The sequence below is a fragment of the Hordeum vulgare genome, chromosome 1H (assembly GCF_904849725.1).
Source record: "Hordeum vulgare subsp. vulgare chromosome 1H, MorexV3_pseudomolecules_assembly, whole genome shotgun sequence".
NCBI lineage: Eukaryota > Viridiplantae > Streptophyta > Magnoliopsida > Poales > Poaceae > Hordeum > Hordeum vulgare.
Genome location: NC_058518.1, coordinates 438,055,168 through 438,073,722, shown reverse-complemented (window position 1 = coordinate 438,073,722; position 18,555 = coordinate 438,055,168).

The window sequence follows — 18,555 nt, the reverse complement described above, 5'->3', positions numbered from 1 at the left end:
ACGCCTGAAACACTTTCTCTGTATAACTGGTCATCAACGACGGTGAAGGACTTCGACCTGCGGACGATCTGCCTAGCTTGGACCTCGTCTTCCGGTAATTCTTGCCTCAGGATGTACGCAATGAATGGCACAGTCCATTCGGGAATGACAGCCAGAATCTCCATGATCAGGTCAACCACAGCGGGAACCTCGACTTCAGTCTGATCTGTTGAGCTCTTCGGTTGCACCGGTTCCTCTGTAAAAGAATCTTCTTTTACCGAGGGGAGGTGTAGGTGCTCGAGGCAGACATCACTCGGGATAGGTCTCCGTGTGGATCCAAGTTTTGCCAATTCATCTGTTGCTTGGTTTTTCAGTCGGGGAACATGGTGAAGTTCCAGACCTTCGAGCTTCTTTTCGAGCTTTCTTATTGCGTTGCAGTATGCAGTCATGGTGGGGTTCCTTACATCCCACTCCTTCATTACTTGATTAACCACTAGATCCGAGTCGCCATAGACCATCAGGCGACGGACGCCGAGTGTGATGGCCATGCGCAACCCGTAAAGGAGAGCTTCGTACTCTGCTTTGTTGTTGGAAGAATCAAAATGGATCTGCAACACATACTTGAGTTTATCACCTTTTGGGGATATGAGCACTACGCCGGGCTGGAGCCATTCAACATCTTGGACCCATCGAAGAACATGGTCCAATGAGCCGAGTAGATGTGAGTCGGTTGCTGTTGTTCTACCCATTTTGCTATGAAGTCAGCAAGAGCTTGAGACTTTATAGCTTTCTTGGCTTCGAACTTGATGTCGCAGTATAGCATCTCCATTGCCCACTTTGCCACTCGGCCTGATGCGTCCCGATTGTGGAGAATTTCCGACAACGGAGCATCAGATATGACAGATACCGAGTGGTCTTGGAAATAATGAGCCACCTTCTTTGCAGTCATGTAGATCCCATAAATAAGCTTCTGATAATGGGGATACCTCTGCTTGGAAGGAGTCAGGACTTCAGAAACATAATATACTGGCCGCTGAACCTTGTACGCTTTGTCTTCTTCTTCGCGTTCGACTGTCACAACGGTGCTAACGACTTGATTTGTAGCTGCGATGTACAGAAGAAGGGGTTCTTTACTGAGCGGGGCAGTAAGAACCGGCTGGGTGGAAAGCAGGGCTTTGAGGTCGTCGAATACAGTGTGGGCTTCGTCTGTCCACTCGAAGGTATCCGACTTCTTCATGAGTCGGTACAGAGGTAACGCCATCTCGCCGAGTCGAGCGATAAACCTGCTCAAAGCCGCAAGGCAACCTGTGAGCTTCTGTACGTCATGTACTCTTACCGGCCGCTCCATTCGAACAATGGTCCCGATCTTTTCGGGGTTGACATCGATCCCTCGTTCGGAAACGAAGAAACTGAGTAACTTCCCGCTGGGAACGCTGAATGAACACTTGGCTGGGTTGAGCTTGATATCGTACCTACATAGGTGGGTGAATGTTTCTGCCAAGTCAGTCAGCAGGTCGGAACCTTTGCGTGACTTGACTACGATATCGTCCATATATGCCTCCACATTTCGACCAATCTGGTTTAGGAGGCATTTTTGGATCATTCGCATAAAAGTTGCTCCTGCATTTTTCAAACCGAATGGCATAGTCATGTAACAGAAGCACCCAAATGGGGTGATGAAAGCTGTTTTTAATTCATCTGGACCATACAGACGGATCTGATGATAGCCCGAATAGGCATCCAGGAAGGATAAGCGCTCGCAACCCGCAGTTGAATCAACGATTTGATCTATGCGGGGGAGCGGGAAGTGGTCTTTCGGACAGACCTTATTAAGGTGCTTGAAATCGATGCACATACGGAGAGACTTGTCCTTCTTGGGCACCATGACAACATTAGCGAGCCACTCGGAGTGGTGTACCTCGCGAATGAAGTTGGCTGCCAGAAGTTTAGCTACTTCCTCTCTGATTGCTTTTCTCTTGTGCGCGGCAGACCGACGCAGGTGTTCTCGGACGGGCCGAGCGGCAGGATCCACATGCAGTCGGTGCTCAGCCAACTCCCTGGGTACACCTGGCATGTCAGCAGGCTTCCATGCAAAAATGTCCTAGTTCTCACGGAGGAATTGGATGAGCTCGGCTTCCTATTTTGGATCAAGGGTGGTGGAGATGTTTGTTGGGGCGGCGGTGGCATCCGTCGGTTGGATGCTTACTTTCTTCGTGTCTCCCGCCGACTGGAATGCGGACTCGGAAACTGGCTTCTTTGAACACATCAGGTCGGCGGGGTCGGCAATCTTCTTGTACTCATCCAACTCGAGTACAACCATCTGATGGTCCGCAATTCTCGACCCCTGTTGTAGACACTCCTCGGCCCGCTGCCGATTGCCTATGACAGTAATCACGCCTTTGGGACCAGGCATCTTCAACTTCAAATATACGTAACATGGACGGGCCATGAAACGTACGTATGCCGGACGGCCTAGAATGGCATGGTATGCACTCTGGAAGTCTACCACCTCGAATGTTAACTTCTCTTTGCGGAAGTTTTTGTCAGAGCCGAAAACGACATCCAACGCAATCTGGCCGAGTGATTTGGCCTTTCTTCCTGGGACGACTCCATGGAATTGCATATTGCTCTCGCTAAGTCTGGACATCGGAATGCCCATTCCCTTGAGAGTATCGGCGTACATGATATTCAAGCCGTTGCCGTCGTCCATGAGGACTTTGCGCAGCCTAACTCCTTCCACTACCGGGTCGACGACCAGAGCTTGCCTCCTTGGAGTGGGTACGTGTGCTGGGTGGTCTGACTGATCAAAAGTGATTGCAGTCTGTGACCACTTGAGGAACGTGGGAGTGGATGGGGTTGCCATGTTTACCTCCCTGTTGACCAGCTTCAGTTGACTTTTGCTTTCTACATCAGCAAAAATCACTAACGTTGCACGGACTTGAGGGAACGGATCCTCCTTGTCCTCCTCATCTTGCTCGGTGTCTTTCTCACTCGGCTGTCCTTCACTGAATCCTTGGATCAGGAGGCGACACTGCCAAGTGGTATGTTTCGGCAATATGACATTGTCTTCTTCATCCGTCTTTGTGTGGATTGGACACGGTTGATCTAGGATGGAATTTCCTGATTGTTTCTTCTTGGGGGTGTACTGTGGTTTCTCCTTGCCTTTGAACTTAGCGTTTGTAACAACTGCCGCCTCTTCTTGCGGAGTGGATTGGACTTTCTGTTTCTGCTTCCGACTGCTGCTCCCATCTCCGTCGGCGACTGACTTATGCTTGCCGCTACGTATGCTGTCCTCCTCTTCGCCATTTGCATAGCGGGCGGCTATCTCCATCATCTTGCTCATGGAGATGTCGCCTGTCCAACCAAACTTCAGGTATAGATCTATGTACCGAACGCCTGCCTTGAAGGCGCAGACTGCTTGGTGTTCTGTAACATTCTCCACCGTGTGGTAGAGGGTTGTCCAGCGCTGGATGAAATCGCGCAAGGGCTCGTTTTGCTTCTGGACACAGTGCTGAAGCTCTGTGAGACCAGCAGGGCCTTTGCACGTACCCTCGAAGGTCCTGATGAAGACTCGAGATAGATCTGCCCAACTGTAAATGCTTGATGGAGCTAACTGGTTTAGCCAAGCTCGAGCCGAACCGTCGAGCATCAGTGGGAGATGTTTCATGGCGACATGGTCATCTCCGCCACCGATCTAGACCGCCACACTGTAGTCGTCTAACCAAGTTTCTGGTTTGGACTCTCATGTGAATTTGCTGATTCCCGTCGCCAATCGGAAGCTGGGAGGGATGTCAGCCGAGCGAATGGCCCGACTGAAACACTCGGGACCAGAAACGACGGTCCTGCTTCCACTCGGACGATCTCTATCGTGACCATCACGGTGGGCTCGACTTCTATCAACCTTCTTCTGAGTGATATACCCTCTTGCATCAGGCCTTTGATCATGCGCGCCACCGCCCGAACGATGATCATCGTAATGCCGGGGTCCGTAAGGCCCACTCCGCGGAGGAGTACGCGAAAGGCGACGATCTTCGGGATGAGATCGAATGGAAAGCGAATACCGACTCGGGTCCCTGGAACGGCTACCTCCTCTGCGTCGCTGGTGAGAGCCGAGACTGAAAACCGACCGATGTGTGTTCGCTTGAACGGAACTGTTGTGGATCTTGTTGTGCGACTGGGAGACCGCCGAGTTTTGCTGCTGCGCCGTATGTAACAAGGCACGGATCTGCTCGATTCCTCTACCAGCCTCCAAATCAGTCGGCTGGAGAGAATCAGTGATCCTGGTGGCTGCAGCCAAGTTGAGGATGGGTGTGCGGAACACCTCGACGTTGCTCTGGCGAGCGCGTCGACCGGAAGAACGAGGGTGCTGACGATGAGCGCCGGATGATTTTCCAATCTCACGCTCGTTCCGACCAGTCTCGGGGGGACTTTCGTGGGAATCGGACATGAGTACTTCGGCTGCAGGTCCGTGACCTTGATACTCGGAAGGTAGTTCAGTCGGAACTGACTCCAAGCACTGGGATGACCGCAGGACCACAACCGATTCGAGCACTGCCACTTGAGAGGACATGTTTTGTCGCGCTAGGGCGTGTCGCACCCAACGCTGGAGCCACGAACGACCGGATCGCTTGTTGCGGCGCGTGACGGGGGCGAAGATCGACACCGGGGTCGATGGCTGGAGAAGAAGAACGCCGCAGGAACTGGCACGGAAGTGCGTAGCCCCGCGACTCGAAAGCGTCTCGATGTCGAGGGGCGCATCCTGAAGCCATGCCGAATCATCGGCGATGAAGGAGAGTGCACCGAAGAGGATCTCATGACCCATGCACGGATCTCCGCCGGATGACATGACGAAAAGATGAAATCGCAAACTCGCCGGAAGTCGCTTAGACGCCTGCCCGACGGTGGGCGCCAACTGTCGTGGGTATAAGTCTTACAGTAGAAGTACGGGGTACGAAAGTATATGGGCAGAGCCTTAGCTACGGCGAGGATGTATGAGTTCAGGCCCCTCTGCGGTGGAGGTAAAAGCCCTACGTCTCAGTGCTCTTGGGAGCTTTGTGTCGAGTGTATTAAGGGATTACAGCAAGTGCCAACCCATGTACCAGTGGTGAAGGGCGGCTTATATAGAGTGCGCTGCCCTTCATAATGGCCCGGTGGACAGGGGTGGAGTAGTGGCGAGTAAAGGCTGGCGTTACTGGTAACGTAAGCCTTAAATGCTAGTTATGGTGTATGAAAACGTATGGCCGTTGCCCTCCTCGGAGGTTACGATGTACAGAGTGGATTCTAGTCAGTACGTTAGATATGCTCCGAGTGGATCGTCGCCGACTGGTTGATGGGGGCGTCCTTAGTTCAGTCGGAACTGTCTAAGGGCCTTGTCTTCTATGAAGGGTAGTCCTTGGGTAGGACCTATAGGGCAGACCTATGACCCTACCCTGGGACTATAACCCCATCAGTGATGAAGTCTGAGCATGATTAGTCTATTGATTGTCATCCTTTGTGTAGCGGTCGGGATCGCGCGATGGTTTATACCTACCAACCCTTCCCCTAGGAGTGTGCGTTGAATGCTTTTCTTTGTTTCGATTACTACTAAAACTTTTGCAACAAGTATATGAGTTCTTCATGACTAATGTTCAGTCCATGGTTTAGATGCACTTTCACCTTCCACCATCACTATCTTCTTTAGTGTCGTGCAACTTTCGCCGGTGCACAAAACCCACCATTAGCCTCCCTCAAAACAGCCACCATACCTACCTACTATGGCTTTTTCAAAGCCATTCCGAGATATATTGCCATGCAAATACCACCATGACATGTGCCACCACTTCTACATTGTCATTGCATGATCATAAGATAGCTAGCATGATGTTTCCATTGATGTCTATGCCATGCTAGATCATTGTCACGGTACACTACCGAAGGCATTCCATATAGAGTCATCATTGCTCTAAGTGTTGAGTTGTAAGTGTGATGATCATCATTGATGGAGCATTGTCCCATGTGAGGAAATAAAAGAGGACAAATATGCCCACCAAAATAAAATAAAAATATAAAAAAGAGGCCAAAGAGCCCACCAAAAAAATATGAGAGAAAAAGAGAGAAGGGATAGTGCTACTATCTTTCCACACTTGTGCTTATTAAGCACCATGATCTTCATGATTGAGAGTCTCTCGTTTTTTCACCACCATATAGCTGTGGGAAATTTTCATTATATAACTTGGGTTGTATATTCCAATGATAGGCTTCCTCAAAATTGCCTTAGGTCTTCGTGAGCAAGCAAGTTGGATGCACACCCACTAGTTTTCTTTAAGAGCTTTCACATACTCTTAGCTCTAGTGCATCATTTGTATGGCAATCCCTACTCATTCACGTTGATATCTATTGATGAGCATCTCCATAGCTCATTGATATGCCTAGTCAATGTGACCATCCTCTCCTTGTTTGCCTTGTAACCTCCACCACACTCCATTCCACTTATAGTGCTAAAACCATGGCTCACTCTCATGTATTGCATGAGGGTTGAAAATGTTTGAGAAAGTAAAGGCGTGAAAACAATTACTTGGCCAATACCGAGGTTGTGCATGATTTAAATTCGTTGTGCAAGGATGATAGAGCATAGCCAGACTATATGATTTTGTAGGGATAACTTTCTTTTGGCCTTGTTATTTTCAAAGTTCATGATTACCTTGCTAGAGTTTGTTTGAAGTATTATTGTCTCCACGTCAATAGCAAACTATTGTTTTGAATCTAACGGATCTGAACATTCATATCACATAAGAGGAGTTACAAAGGACATCTATGCTAGGTAGCATGAAAGCATCAAAAATTCATTCTTTATCACTTCCCTACTCGAGGACGAGCAGGAGTTAAGCTTGGGGATGCTTGATACGTCTCAAACGTATCTATAATTTTTGATGGTTTCATGCTGTTATCTTGTCAACTTTGGATGTTTTACGTACCTTTTATATCTTTTTTGGGACTAACTTATTAATTCAGTGCCAAGCGCCAGTTCCTGTTTTTCCTGTGTTTTTGACTCTTTTCAGATCTGATTTCGGAACGGAGTCCAAACGGAATAAAATCCCCGAAATAAATTTTTCCAGAACAGAAGAAGATCGGGGGACTTGAGGGCCAAGGCACGAGAGCCACAGGGGGGACACAAGCCCTGTAGTCGCCGCCAGGGGGGCCCGCGGCTACCAGACTTGTGGCCCCCTGGAGCTCCCCTAACCTAGCTCTTTCGCCTATATATTCCCTAAAATCCCAGAAAAAATCAGGGCATCCATGAAAACACTTTTCCACCGCCGCAAGCTTCCCTTTCCGTGAGATCTCATCTGGAGACCCTTCCCGGTGCCCTGTCGGAGGGGACTTTGGAGTTGGAGGGCTTCTACATCAACATCATCGCCTCTCCAATGACTCGTGAGTAGTCCACTTTAGACCTACGGGTCCGTAGTTAGTAGCTAGATGTCTTCTTCTCTCTCTTGGATCTTCAATACAAAGTTCTCCATGATCTTCATGGAGATCTACCCGATGTAATCCTCTTTGGCGGTGTGTTTGTCGAGATCCGATGAATTGTGGATTTGTGATCAGATTATCTATGAACTATATTTGAGTCTTTGCTGTTTTCTTATATGCATGGTTTGATATCCTTGTAAGTCTCTCCGAGTCTTGGGTTTTGTTTGGCCAACTAGATCTATGATTCTTGCAATGGGAGAAGTGCTTGGTTTTGGGTTCATACCGTGCGGTAACCTTTCCCAGTGACAGAAGGGGCAGCAAGGCACACATCATGTTGTTGCCATCAAGGGTAACAAGATGGGCTTTCATCATAAATTTGAGATTGTCCATCTACATCATGTCATCTTGCTTAAGGCGTTACTCTGTTCTTTTGAACTTAATACACTAGATGCATGCTGGATAGCAGTCGACGTGTGGAGTAATAGTAGTAGATGCAGAAAGTATCGGTCTACTTGTTTTGGACGTGATGCCTATAGATAATCATTGCCTTAGATAATATCATGACTTTGCGCGGTTCTATCAATTGCTCGACAGTTCGTCTACTTGCTTTCATGCGAGAAGCGACTAGTGAACACTACGGCCCCCGGGTCTATTCACAACTATCGTCTCCACTTTCACTTTTACTTTGTTTTGTTTACTTTTTTGCTTTCAGTTCTCACTTTGCAAACAATCTATAAGGCACTGACAACCCCTTCATAGCGTTGGGTGCAAACTCTTTGTGTTTGTGCAGGTACTTGTGACTTGACTCGATCCTCCTACTGGATTGATACCTTGGTTCTCAAACTGAGGGAAATACTTACCGCTGCTGTGCTACATCACCCTTTCCTCTTCAAGGGAACACCAACGCAAGGCTCCAAGGCCGCGGGGAAATCCTTTGCCTATTTTCCAAGGAAGTCCCTATAGGCGTAGCCCGTAGCAGAAGGATTCCTGGCGCTGTTGCCAGGGAAGGTCTGTTGACACAGTAGCAGTTGATTGTTTTGATGAAACTATGGTTAGTATCGGGGGGTACTAGCCATGGAAAAGTGAGAATACAGTAACCCAACACCAATATAGATAGAATTCAAGTTTGCTACAGTACCAAAAGAGGTGGTAGTTTGTTTTCTTGTGCTAATGTTATCACGAGTTTCTGTTTAAGATTTGTGTTGTGAAGTTTTCAAGTTTTGGGTGATTTTCTCATGGACAAAGAGATAAGGAGTGGAAAGAGCTCAAGCTTGGGGATGCCCAAGGCATCCCAAGCCAAATTCAAGGACACCAAAAAGCCTAAGCTTGGGGATGCCCCGGGAAGGCATCCCCTCTTTCGTCTTCAATCCATCGGTAACATTACTTGGAGCTATATTTTTATTCACCACATGATATGTGTTTTGCTGGGAGCGTCTTGTATCGTAGGAGTCTTTTATTTTTGTTGTGTCACAATCATCCTTGATGCACACCTTTTTTAGAGAGAGAGACATGCACTCATCGTGATTTTGCTAGAATGCTCATAGTGCTTCACTTATATCTTTTGAGCTAGATACTTTTGCTCTGTGTGCTTCACTTATATCTTTTAGAGCATGGCGGTGCGTGATTTGGTAGTTGGCTTATGCTATGAAATTAGTCTCAAATGTGATAGGTACCTAAAGAGGATACACAAACCTCCATCTTCATGTGCATTGAGTAGAAAGAGAAGTCTTGATTCCTCTCAATTAGTTTTGAGACGTTGATTCGGTAATATTAAGAGTTATGTTAGTAGGGTGTTGTGAATCTAGAAATACTTGTGTTGAAGGTAGTGATTCCCGTAGCATGCACGTATGGTGAACCGCTATGTTAGGAAGTCGGAGCATAATTGATCTATTGATTGTCATCCTTTGTGTTGAGGTCGGGATCGCGTGATGGTTAACACCTACCAACCCTTCCCCTAGGAGTATGCGTTTAGCACTTTGTTTCGATTACTAATAAAAACTTTCGCAACAAGTATGTGAGTTCTTCATGACTAATGTGAGTCCATGGTATAGATGCACTTTCACCTTCCACCTTTTTTAGCCTCTCTAGTGCCGTGCAACTTTCGCCGGTACACAAACCCACCATATGCCTTCCTCAAAACAGCCACCATACCTACCTAGTATGGCATTTTCATAGCCATTCCGAGATATATTGCCATGCAACTCCCATCGTCCCGTCTCATGACTTGTGCCGTCACTCTCATATTGCCATTGCATGATCGTAAGATAGCTAGCGAGATGTTTCAACGTCATACGCCATGCTAGATCGTTGCACATCCCGGTACAGTGCCAGAGGCATTTCCTATAGAGTCATCATCGTTTTAAGCTTTGTGTTGTGAGTAAATAAAAGTGTGATGATCATCATTATTAGAGCATTGTCTCATGTGAGGAAATAAAAAAAAGAGGCCAAAGAGCCCAAATAAAAAAAAGAGAAAAGAGAAAAAAAGAGGCCCAAGTGCCGAAATAAAAAAAAGGAGAGAAAAAGAGAGAAGGGACAATGCTACTATATTTTTCCTCACTTGTGCTTCATAATAGCACCATATTCTTCATGATTGAGAGTTTCTTGCTTCGTCACTACCATATGCTACTGGGAATCTTCATTATATAACTTGGCTTGTATATTCCAATGATGGGCTTCCTCAAAATTGCCCTAGGTCTTCGTGAGCAAGCAAGTTGGATGCACACCCACTAGTTCTCCTTTTGAGCTTTCACATACTTATAGCTCTAGTGCATCCCTTGTATGGCAATCCCTACTCATTCACATTGATATCTATTAATGGGCATCTCCATAGCCTTTTGATACGCCGAGTCAATGTGACCATCTTCTCCTTTTTGTCTCACAACCACCACTACACTCTATTCCACGTATAGTGTTATATCCATGGCTTACGCTCATGTATTGCGTGATAGTTATAAAAAGTTTGAGAAAGTAAGAGTGCGAAAACAATTACTTGGCCAATACCGAGGTTGTGCATGATTTACATTAGTTGTGTAAGGATGATGGAGCATAGCCAGAATATATGATTTTGTAGGGATAACTTTCCTTGGCCTTGTTATTTTGAAAGTTCATGATTACCTTGCTAGTTTGCTTGAGGTATTATTGTTTTCATGTCAATAGCAAACTATTGTTTCGAATCTTACGGATCTGAACATTCATGTCACGTGAAAGAAGTTGCAAAGGACAACTATTCTAGGTAGCATTCCACATCAAAAAATCATTCTTTATCACTTCCCTACTCGAGGACGAGCAGGAGTTAAGCTTGGGTATGCTTGATACGTCTCCAACGTATCTATAATTTTTGATGGTTTCATGCTATTATCTTGTCAAACTTTGGATGTTTTGTATGCCTTTTATATATTTTTTGGGACTAACTTATTAACTCAGTGCTAAGTGCCAGTTCCTGTTTTTTCCATGTTTTTGACCCCTTTTAGAGGAGGATTATGAACGGAGTCCAAACGGAATGAAACTGCCAAAAAGATTTTTTCCGGAACAGAAAAAGATCGGTGAGCCGGAAAATCAGGGCAGGGGGCCACCAAGGACCCCACAAGCCCTCATGGCGCGGCCAGGGGGGCCTGCGGCCACCAGGCTTGTGGGCTCCCTGGGCCCCTTTGCCCTAGGTTTTGCGCCTATATATTCCCTAAAAATCCCAAAAAAATCAGGAGATCCCATCAAAAAAATCGAAAGTACTTTTCCGCCGCCGCAAGCTTCTGTCTCCGCAAGATCCCATCTGGGGCACGTTCTGATGCCCTGCCGCAGGGGGATTCGGACACGGAGGGCTTTTTCATCAAGACCATGACCTCTCCGACGATGCGTGAGTAGTTCACCATAGACCTACGGGTCCATAGCTAGTAACTAGATGGCTTCTTCTCTCTCTTGGATCATCAATGCAAAGTTCTCCATGATCTTCATGGAGATCTATCCGATGTAATCTTCTTTTGCGGTGTGTTTGTCGAGATCCGATGAATTGTGGATTTATGATCAGATTATCTATGAATCTTATTTGAGTTTATTTTGATCTCTCTTATGCATGATTTCATATCCTTGTAATTCTCTTCGAGTTGTGGGTTTTGTTTGGCCAACTAGATCTATGATTCTTGCAATGGGAGAAGTGCTTGGTTTTGGGTTCATACTGTGCGGTGACCTCACCCAGTGACAGAAGGGGTAGCGAGGCACGCATCGTGTTGTTGCCATCAAGGGTAAAAAGATGGGGTTTTCATCATTGGTTTGAGATTATCCCTCTACATCATGTCAACTTGCTTAAGGTGTTACTCTGTTCGTCATGAACTCAATACACTAGATGCATGCTGGATAGCGGTCGATGTGTGGAGTAATAGTAGTAGATGCAGAAAGTATCGGTCTACTTGTCTCGGACGTGATGCATATATGTATGATCATTGCCTTAGATATCGTGATGAATTTGCGCGGTTCTATCAATTGCTCGACAGTAATTTGTTCACCCACTGTGATATTTGCTATTTTGAGAGAAGCCTCTAGTGAACACTATGGCCCCCGGGTCTACTCCACACCATATTTTCAGCCTTACTCTTTTTACTTTGTTGCACTTTCCGCCTTCATATCTCACTTTGCAAACAATCTTGAAGGGATTGACAACCCCTTTAAAAGCGTTGGGTGCAAGCTCTTTTGTGTTTGCGCAGGTACTCTGGACTTGACGAGATTCTCCTACTGGATTGATACCTTGGTTCTCAAACTGAGGGAAATACTTACTGCTCCTGTGCTGCATCACCCTTTCATCTTCAAGGGAAAAACCAACGCAAGCAAGTCTCCGTCAACGTGTCAATTTCTGGCGTTGTTGTTTGAGAAGTAGCAGGAGGCAAAGGCTGCTCGCCTCCGTGAGGCAGCTATTCAGGCAGTCGCTGTCGCGCTCCCGTACAACCCTCATTATGATTTTGGGTATCGCCCGGACCATCCATGGGAGTAGACCAACTTAGGCCAAAAGCCTAAGCTTGGGGGAGTACGTGTTTCTCACCGACTTTATATTCTTGCTTACGCTTTCACTTTGTTAGTCGGTGTTCACACTTACGCTTTCACTTTGTTAGTCTAGTTTGAGAAAACCCAAAAAGATTTCCTTTTCTTCTTTTGCTTGTTGGGAGCTTTCCCGTATAAATAGTTTTCTTTTTCTTTGGGTCAAGGTAGAAGACCATGGTTACATTGTTTAGTGGCTCTCGCATGCATATCTGTTTATCTGCTAAAGAGCCATATTACTTTGTCTTCTCCTTTGTGTTTGCTTGCAGATTCCAGCTTAGTCCAATGCACGAGCACTCTTATTATTGTTCACATCATTCGGTCGTGCAAGTGAAATGCAATAATGACGATATATGATGAAGTGACTGAGCCTGGAAAAGCTGGTATGAACTCGATCTATTTTGTTTTTGTAAATATGACTATCTCATCGTTCCTGATTCAGCTTTGTTGTGAGAGAAACATGTTTGCAATGACAACCTAGAGATCATTGTTTATGATGCCATGCTTAATTAGCTAGGAGCTTATAATGGTTTGTCTTGGATGCCAACGTGAATCTTGAGATGACTATGATGTAGTATGATAGGATGGTATCCTCCTTTGAATGATTCAAGTGGCTTGACTTGGCGCATGTTTACGCATGTAGTTGAAACAAAATCAACATAGCCTCTATGATATTCATGTTCATGGTGATTTATGTCCTACTCATGCTTGCACTCAATGTTGGTTAATCTCAATGCATTTTGATGACTGTTGTCGCTCTCTAGTTGCTCGCTTCCCAGTCTTTAGCTAGCCTTCACTTGTACTAAGCGGGGATACTGCTTGTGCACCCACTTTCATAAACCCAAAGTTGTTCCATATGTGTCCACCATACCTACCTACATGCGCTATATACCTGCCGTTCCAAGAAAATTTGCATGTGCCACTCTCTAAACCTTCAAGAAATAATTTGTTTTGCATGCCCGAACCGCTCATGTGGTGACAGGGGGCTATCAGTATCATCCATGCTAAGCGTGTTATCCTTGATATGTGTTTATTCACTATCATTCACGAGAAAGGGGCCGGTAATTGGAATGCCCAGTTCCATGCTCAAATCGAAAAGATAATTGCAAAACAAAACTCCCCCTGGATTGTTGTTGGTATGGACGACACCCGAGTATTCGGTTAGTCGTGGAGTGTGATTGATCAGTGGTGAGGGAGTCAAAACTTTACTTTTCTGTTTGGGAACCGTCTATAGCATGTGTAGCGTGGAAGATGGTGAAAACTCTTAGTCATTGCATTGACAATGAAAGCATGCCACCCAAAATTATTATCTGTGTTTTCAAAGCTTGAGCTCTGGCACATCTGCAAATCAATGCTTCCCTCTCCGAAGGGCATGTCTATTTATGTTCCTGTTGAGTCATCCTCTTCCTTATAAAAGCACCAATTAGAGAGCACCTCTGTCATTTTTATGCTTTGCTTTTGACTGTGATTGAGTATGACTGTGACTGGACCTTCTTTGCCATGAATTACAATGTTTAGTCAGCCCTTGGTCTTTAAAGGTGCTCTGCATTTCTGTTTTGCGGTCTCAGAAAGAGCTAGCGAGATACCATCTGTTCGTACTGCTTCATGATTGTTTCGATTGGAGCATTGACGTCTGAAACTCATTATTATTTGCTCGCTAGTTGATTATACCATTGATATGAGTTTACCATGAGACCTAGATGTCATTTGCTTATGTGGTTAGCTTGTGATCTTGCTAGAATTCTGGATATGAGTTAGACATAGTTGCAACAACAAGATCAAACAGAGTTCGTAAAAGTTTTTCTTTTGTCTCTTTCAGTTTGTCAACTGAATTGCTTGAGGACAAGCAAGGTTTTAAGCTTGGGGGATTTGATATGTCTCTGTCGTATCTACTTTTCCAAACTCTTTTGCCCTTGTTTTGGACTCTAATTTGCATGATTTGAATGGAACTAACCCGGACTAACGTTGTTTTCAGCAGAATTGCCATGGTGTTGTTTTTGCGCAGAAATAAAAGTTCTCGGAATGACCTGGAAATTTACGGGGATTTTTTGTGGAATATATAAAAAATACTGGCTCAAGAATCAACTGGAGGGGTGGAGCATGGAGCCCACAAGCCCACCAGACGCGGGCCCCCCTAGCCGCGCCTAGCAGGCTTGTGGGGCCCACGTTGCTCCACCGCCTCCAATTCCAGCTCTATTTAGTCCCTTCCATCCAGAAAAAAAAATCAAGGAGAAGAGTTCATCGCGTTTTACGATACGGAGGTGGCGCCACCTCCTGTTCTTCCTCTGGAGGGCAGATCTGGAGTCTGTTCTAGGCAATGGAGAGGGGAGATCGTCGCCATCGTCATCACCAACCTTCCTTCATCGCCAATTCCATGATGCTCTTCACCGTTCGTGAGTAATCTCATCGTAGGCTTGCTGGACGGTGATGGGTTGGATGAGATCTATCATGTAATCGAGTTAGTTTTGATGGGGATTGATCCCTAGTATCCACTATGTTCTCAGATTGATCTTGCTACTACTTTGCCATGCTTAATGCTTGTCAATAGGGCCCGAGTGCCATGATTTCAGATCTAAACCTATTATGTTGTCGCCAATATATGTGTGTTCTTGATCCTATCTTGCAAGTTGTAGTCACCTACTATGTGTTATGACCCGGCAACCCCGGAGTGACAATAGCCGGAACCACTCCCGGAGATGACCATAGTATGAGGAGTTCATGTATTCACCAAGTGTTAATGCGTTGGTCCGGTTCTTCATTAAAAGGAGAACCTTAATATCCCGTAGTTTCCATTAGGACCCCGCTGCCACGGGAGGGATGGACAATAGATGTCATGCAAGTTCTTTTCCCTAAGCACGTATGACTACATACGGAATACATGCCTACATTACATTGACGAACTGGAGCTAGTTACATATCTCTCCGTGTTATAACTTATACATGATGAATAGCATCCGGCATAATCATCCATCACCGATCCAATGCCTACGAGTCTTTTACTACTGGTCCTTGCTACGTTACTTTGCTGCTACTGCTGTCACTGTTGCTACTGTTACTCTGCTGCTACTGTTGTTGCTGCTGCTATTGTTACTCTGTCGCTACTGCTGTCACTTTGCTGCTACTGGTTACTGCTACTACTGTTGCTATCATACTACTCTGCTACTGATACTTTTCTGCAGATGCTAAGTCTTTCAGGTGTGGTTGAATTGACAACTCAACTTCTAGTACTTGAGAATATTCTTTGGCTTCCCCTTGTGTCGAATCAATAAATTTGGGTTAAATACTCTACAATCGAAAACTGTGGCGATCCCCTATACTTGTGGGTTATCAGTGCAGCAGCAAGCAAGAAGTCGTGGCAACATCTACATGTGAAGCGGAATACATAGCTGCTTCGGAAGCGGCTCATGAAGGGATTTGGATGAAGGAGCTCATCACCGACCTTGGAGTGGTCCCAAGCGCGTCGGGTCCGATGACACTCTTCTGTGATAACACTGGGGCCATTGCCATAGCCAAGGAGCCCAGGTTTCACCGGAAGACCAAGAACATCAAACGCCGCTACAACTCCATCCAGGACCATGTCCAGAGTGGAGTAATAGATATTTATAAAGTGCACACGGATCTGAATATTGCAGACCCGTTGACTAAACCTCTTCCTCGAGCAAAACATGATCAACACAACAATGCTATGGGTGTTCGATACATCACAATGTAACTAGATTATTGACTCTAGTGCAAGTGGGAGACTGTTGGAAATATGCCCTAGAGGCAATAATAAAATGGTTATTATCATATTTCCTTGTTCATGATAATCGTCTATTGTTCATGCTATAATTGTATTAACAGGAAACAGTAATACATGTGTGAATAAATAGATGACAATGTGTCCCTAGCAAGCCTCTAGATTGGCTAGTTTGTTGATCAATAGATGATCATGGTTTCCCGATCATGGACATTGGATGTCATTGATAACGGGATCACATCATTGGGAGAATGGTGTGATGGACAAGACCCATTCCTAAGCATAGCACTAGATCGTATTGTTCATATGCTAAAGCTTTTCTAATGTCAAGTGTCTTTTCCTTCGACCATGAGATTGTGCAACTCCCAGATACCGTAGGAGTGCTTTGGGTGTATCAAACGTCACAACGTAACTGGGTGACTATAAAGGTGCACTACGGGTATCTCCGAAAGTGTCTGTTGGGTTGGTACGAATCTAGATTGAGATTTGTCACTCCGTGTGACGGAGAGGTATCTCTGGGCCCACTCGGTAGAACATCATCATAATGAGCTCAGTGTGACTAAGTAGTTAGTCACGGGATGATGTGCTACGGAACGAGTAAAGAGACTTACGGGTAATGAGATTGAACAAGGTATAGGTATACCGACGATCAAATCTCGAGCAAGTTCTATACCGATAGACAAAGGGAATTGTATACGGGATTGACTGAATCCTTGACATCGTGGTTCATCGATGAGATCATCGTGGAACATGTGGGAGCCACCATGGGTATCCCGCTGATGGTTATTGGCCAGAAAGTGTCTCTGTCATGTCTGCATGATTCCCGAACCCGTAGGGTCTACACACTTAAGGTTCGATGACGCTAAGGTTATAGGGAATTGTTATACGAGGTTACCGAAGGTTATTCGGAGTCCGGGTGAGATCCCGGACATCACGAGGAGCTTCGGAATGGTCCGGAGGTAAAGATTGATATATAGGATGGATGGGTTTGGACGCGGAAATGTTTCGGGCACCACGGGCAAAGTGTCGGGACCATCGGAAGGGTTCCGAAGGCCCACCGGGAGGGGCCACAAGCCCCGGAAGGCTACATGGGCCAAGTGCGGGAGGGAACCAGTTAGCCCCTAGGTGGGCTGGTGCGCCCCCCCCCCCCACACACACACACTCAGCCCAGACGCACCAGAGAGGGAAGGAGGGGAAACCCTAGGCGCTGGTGGGCCTAAAGGCCCACCTAGAGGTGCGCCACCCCCTCTCCTCCCTGGCCGCCCCCTCTCCCATCTAGGGCTGCCGCCCCTCCTCAAGGGGGAAACCACGCCGTCGTGCTGCCGGAGATCTTCCCCAACCTCTCCCTCCTCCTTGCTGGATCAAGGTGCGGGAGACGTCACCGGGCTGCACGTGTGTTGAACGCGGAGGTGTCGTGGTTCGGCACTAGATCGGAATCACACCGCGATCTGAATCACCGCGAGTACGACTCCATCAACCGCGTTCTAGCAACGCTTCCGCTTAGCGATCTTCAAAGGTATGAAGATGCACCCCCCCCCCCTCTTTCGTTGTTGGTCTCTCCATAGGAAGATCTGAATATGGCGTAGGAAAATTTTGAATTTATGCTACGTTAACCAACAATTTCCTCGTTGGAGGTGTCGTTGAGTGTGTCGCCATGTCCCTCACTCTTTTTGTGTTGGCAGTTGTCTCCGGGCGAAAGCCTTGAATCGGTGCAGGATTGGCACGATGGCGGCGTCTTCGACGTCGTTTCTCTGTTGGGAGCATCGTGTCGGGAGACATGGCATGGAGTCATGTGTTGCGCTTCTCCGGTGCTCGTTGTTGCCCACGATTGTTCTTCTTCGGCGCAATGTACGGTCGTCGCTGGTGAATCCAAGACAATGCCTTTTTCGAGTCGGATCGAGTCCGGCCATCCTCTTGCCACCTCCTTTTAGGCATTAAGGGGTAATGGTGCCTCGACAAGGGAAGCTTGGCGGGTGCTACTGTTCTTTGGAGATGACCGACGTCGGTCGAGACGCGGCGAGGTTTTTCGTTTTTGGACAAGCTCTTTGCTTTGTAGCTGTGTGGTTGTTGCTGGCTGTCTTTGGACTAGCCAGATGTGGAGTGGGTGCTACTCTTGCTGTTCGCATCAAGCTGTAATGGTCTTGTATGTTTAATTCTTTTTTTCTATAAAGATTAAAGATATGCATATGCATATTGCGTATTTTAAAAAAATATGTCTTGAAAGCACTGTACACCTGCTACCTGCTACTACATTGAAAACATGTGGGTGGACCATGGTAGAACTTAGGGGACATCCAGCGGCGCAGCGAAGCGTGCGAAGCTATAGGATTATAGCACAACCTTTAGAAAGACCTTTAAAATATCAAAATTAC